General features: G+C 53.2%; 1 non-coding gene across 1 annotated transcript in view; it reads right to left on the bottom strand.

Annotated features, from left to right (window-relative positions):
• Window positions 1-821, bottom strand: part of LOC124588878 — a 1,910-nt gene extending 1,089 nt beyond the window's left edge. The window contains exon 1 of the ribosomal RNA XR_006975811.1: window positions 1-821. This exon is cut by the window's left edge and continues 1,089 nt beyond it. This is a non-coding gene — a ribosomal RNA (small subunit ribosomal RNA).
• Window positions 822-5,000: the final 4,179 nt, after the last annotated feature.

Below are 5,000 nucleotides of genomic sequence, written 5' to 3'. Positions count from 1 at the left end.
CACTCACTCAAGAGCACCCTGGTAGGATTGCAACGGGGTCCGCCTCGGGACGCACGAGCACGCACGAGGCGCGTCGCACGCCTTCAGCTCGCCCCACCGGCAGGACGTCCCACGATACATGCCAGTTAAACACCGACGGGCGGTGAACCAACAGCGTGGGACACAAATCCAACTACGAGCTTTTTAACCGCAACAACTTTAATATACGCTATTGGAGCTGGAATTACCGCGGCTGCTGGCACCAGACTTGCCCTCCAATAGATACTCGTTAAAGGATTTAAAGTGTACTCATTCCGATTACGGGGCCTCGGATGAGTCCCGTATCGTTATTTTTCGTCACTACCTCCCCGTGCCGGGAGTGGGTAATTTGCGCGCCTGCTGCCTTCCTTGGATGTGGTAGCCGTTTCTCAGGCTCCCTCTCCGGAATCGAACCCTGATTCCCCGTTACCCGTTACAACCATGGTAGGCGCAGAACCTACCATCGACAGTTGATAAGGCAGACATTTGAAAGATGCGTCGCCGGTACGAGGACCGTGCGATCAGCCCAAAGTTATTCAGAGTCACCAAGGCAAACGGACCGGACGAGCCGACCGATTGGTTTTGATCTAATAAAAGCGTCCCTTCCATCTCTGGTCGGGACTCTGTTTGCATGTATTAGCTCTAGAATTACCACAGTTATCCAAGTAACGTGGGTACGATCTAAGGAACCATAACTGATTTAATGAGCCATTCGCGGTTTCACCTTAATGCGGCTTGTACTGAGACATGCATGGCTTAATCTTTGAGACAAGCATATGACTACTGGCAGGATCAACCAGGGAGCTGCGTCAACTAGAGCTGAGCAGCCGGCCGCCCGGGAGTGTGTCCCGGGGGCCCGCGCGAACACGCAAGCGTCCGCTCAATTATTCTGCAAACAGGAGGAGGCTGAGCTCCCCTGCACAATACACCTCGAAACCCTCTCAGGTCCCGGCGGCGCGCAGCGCCGTCCTAAGTACTTGGTCGGGTTCGAGAGAGGCGCAATCGCCCGGAGTTTGGCGAGTAGACGCTTTAGGTGCGACCACCCGTGCTCCCAACTGAGCTTGCCGCTGCCGACAGAGGCCCGGGAGCGTGCTGTCGTGGCATTGCCGGCGGGAGACAACACGCGCCACCTACGGTGGCCGGCAGCTCCAACGCCAGCGCCACAGAAGGACAAAAGCCCCACTTGGGTGCCGAAGCGAACTCTCCCAGCACAGCGCACGCGCCAACACGTCCGCACAGCTGCGATACAATCCACCTGCGAGAACCGCAGAGGCGACCGAGCAGCAGACGGCGTCGCGGCGCCGAGCGCCGGGCGGCGGCGCATCCTCAGCGCACACAGTCCTCAATCGGACCAGCACACTGCAGATGTCCACCGCGCTTCGCACCGGGCCCGCGAGGACCTACTTTGGCCGCACGGCGCCGCGTGCAGGGTGCGCCGGCGCGCAGCTGCGCCGCCTGCCGCCTCCGTCGGCCGGCGCGCCTGCCACTGGCCGCCCCCACCAGCCGGCTGTAGCGCGTGCGCCCACGCACCGCGCGGCCAGCACGCCGGAAGGCCCCCCCTCACCGGCCGGGGACGGTCCCACCCAGCCACCGCCGCGTATCGCTTCACACCCACATGCCATTCACGTTCGTGGGCATGGTGGGTATCGCTGAAACAACCGGTTGGTAGCTCAACCGATCGTCGCCATCACTGATTCACCTCTAGCGAGAACAACCGCACCACAACGGTTTACCAGTTCTTCATTTGCGTAACGTCACCAGCAAACGTAGACGTCCATCGCCATTTGCAAATTCAACGATTGTTGCATGCCTGTGTCAGGTGTCACGACACACTATGTCTGCCCACATACACGCAACAACATGTGCACGCTTCGCGAACACGTGGAAGGTGGCCCCCGTACGTATGCGATGTCCATTGCGCGAACGACTGTCAACCGGCCTCTGTCGCATGTCGCAGATGTGGAACGCAGTGCACCATGCTATCACGGTGTGTGAGAAGAGACGACTACGTCTGACAACACGCGCCACTACATCAACAGACGGCTCATGCTGATCGCCATCCACGGCATACCATACTGCAATCCAGCTCTTATAGGGAGACGACACGTAGCTGAGTGCACAATATTTGGACCGTATGGTTCGCCGTTGTTGGCGCAGTCGTGGTACGGTCACACATGTACCACGATGTATCATTCAGTACATGAGGACCAATGTGCGGTACAGTGTGTGATTTGGACGTACAACATCAGCGGACAGTTGCCACAAGCCGTACCACAACGTAGGCTGTGCTTCGCCATGCGAATGCCAATGAACAACTGCGAAGGGCATTGAGCATGTACGTCCTGCCGCCATCCGCATTACAGTGTATAGCTGCAAGGTGTTTAACATGAAGCGATACTCTGGGGACCGGGCAGTGCGAGTAGCAAACTATATTGCGGGGGTTGCAGTTAGGCAACACTACACTAATTTAACGCGTCGTATGACAATTACAGAGCAGGTTAAGGCCCAACGTGTGTTGGGTTAAGGCCCAACGTGTGTTGGGTTAAGGCCCAACGTGTGTTGGGTTAAGGCCCAACGTGTGTTGGGTTAAGGCCCAACGTGTGTTGGGTTAAGGCCCAACGTGTGTTGGGTTAAGGCCCAACGTGTGTTGGGTTAAGGCCCAACGTGTGTTGGGTTAAGGCCCAACGTGTGTTGGGTTAAGGCCCAACGTGTGTTGGGTTAAGGCCCAACGTGTGTTGGGTTAAGGCCCAACGTGTGTTGGGTTAAGGCCCAACGTGTGTTGGGTTAAGGCCCAACGTGTGTTGGGTTAAGGCCCAACGTGTGTTGGGTTAAGGCCCAACGTGTGTTGGGTTAAGGCCCAACGTGTGTTGGGTTAAGGCCCAACGTGTGTTGGGTTAAGGCGCAACATAGGTTAGGTTAAGGCGCAACATAGGTTAGGTTAAGGCGCAACATAGGTTAGGTTAAGGCGCAACATAGGTTAGGTTAAGGCGCAACATAGGTTAGGTTAAGGCGCAACATAGGTTAGGTTACGGCGCAACATAGGTTAGGTTAAGGCGCAACATAGGTTAGGTTACGGCGCAACATAGGTTAGGTTAAGGCGCAACATAGGTTAGGTTAAGGCGCAACATAGGTTAGGTTAAGGCGCAACATAGGTTAGGTTAAGGCGCAACATAGGTTAGGTTAAGGCGCAACATAGGTTAGGTTAAGGCGCAACATAGGTTAGGTTAAGGCGCAACATAGGTTAGGTTAAGGCGCAACATAGGTTAGGTTAAGGCGCAACATAGGTTAGGTTACGGCGCAACATAGGTTAGGTTAAGGCGCAACATAGGTTAGGTTAAGGCGCAACATAGGTTAGGTTAAGGCGCAACATAGGTTAGGTTATGGCGCAACATAGGTTAGGTTACGGCGCAACATAGGTTAGGTTACGGCGCAACATAGGTTAGGTTAAGGCGCAACATAGGTTAGGTTAAGGCGCAACATAGGTTAGGTTAAGGCGCAACATAGGTTAGGTTAAGGCGCAACATAGGTTAGGTTAAGGCGCAACATAGGTTAGGTTAAGGCGCAACATAGGTTAGGTTAAGGCGCAACATAGGTTAGGTTAAGGCGCAACATGGGTTAGGTTAAGGCGCAACATGGGTTAGGTTAAGGCGCAACATGGGTTAGGTTAAGGCGCAACATGGGTTAGGTTAAGGCGCAACATGGGTTAGGTTAAGGCGCAACATGGGTTAGGTTAAGGCGCAACATGGGTTAGGTTAAGGCGCAACATGGGTTAGGTTAAGGCGCAACATGGGTTAGGTTAAGGCGCAACATGGGTTAGGTTAAGGCGCAACATGGGTTAGGTTAAGGCGCAACATGGGTTAGGTTAAGGTACAATATGGGTTAGGTTAAGGTACAATATGGGTTAGGTTAAGGTACAATATGGGTTAGGTTAAGGTACAATATGGGTTAGGTTAAGGTACAATATGGGTTAGGTTAAGGTACAATATGGGTTAGGTTAAGGTACAATATGGGTTAGGTTAAGGTACAATATGGGTTAGGTTAAGGTACAATATGGGTTAGGTTAAGGTACAATACGGGTTAGGTTAAGGTACAATACGGGTTAGGTTAAGGTACAATACGGGTTAGGTTAAGGTACAATACGGGTTAGGTTAAGGTACAATACGGGTTAGGTTAAGGTACAATACGGGTTAGGTTAAGGCACTTGGGGGGGGGGGGGGCCCGGTTTGTTGATTGTGATTATCGTAAGTAAATGACTGCGGCATCATCTGATTTGCCACGTCAGGGTGCACCTTTGGCTCATAACAGGCGGCGCTCTGATTCCATGCTTGTGGCAGACCTGTGTCTTTCATTCCTGCCATTGTTTGTGTGGTGTGACAGGAGGCAGTATTGTGATGTTGGGTGCACCCCTGTCTGGGACATGTGTGGGTGTTGGTGGCTTAGCTGAGCAATGGTGGTTGTCGGAAGGGTGGGATATTCTGTTTTCCGAGTGGACCTCCCGGTCTGGTTATGATAGTGTGGATTGTCTAATGTGGCAGAGAGGATGCACTGGGTGTTGTTCCATGCTGGTGCTTACATATTGTCTGTGTGCCTGTTACAGGCAGAGAGTAGTGCGTGATAAGAGTGTCTGGCTGACGTGTGATTGTGAGCAGAGTCTTTCAGCATGTATACGGACAGGTCTATACATTATCTGTATTCTGATGGCTCTATCTATTACTAATCAGCGCCGTGTATACGTTTAATCCGGTTCCAGTCGAAACTATTGTATCTCTGTACATTAGTGACACGGCGAGCCCGCTATGTAGTTACTCGTCTCGGCAGCTTCCACCGGTGTATGGCAAATGATTATAAGGAATCAGTCTAGTCGTCAATACCGATAGTCTGACGTCACATGTCTGGGGTGGGGGACGCTGCGCCCTTCCGGTGGGTCATGGCCTAGGAAGACTCTTCCCACGCAGGGGGGCTTGGACTGTCATTGACTCTTC

The sequence above is a fragment of the Schistocerca americana genome, unplaced genomic scaffold (assembly GCF_021461395.2).
Source record: "Schistocerca americana isolate TAMUIC-IGC-003095 unplaced genomic scaffold, iqSchAmer2.1 HiC_scaffold_661, whole genome shotgun sequence".
NCBI lineage: Eukaryota > Metazoa > Arthropoda > Insecta > Orthoptera > Acrididae > Schistocerca > Schistocerca americana.
Note: the sequence above shows the minus strand (reverse complement) of the source record. Positions and strands in the feature narration are given on the sequence as shown.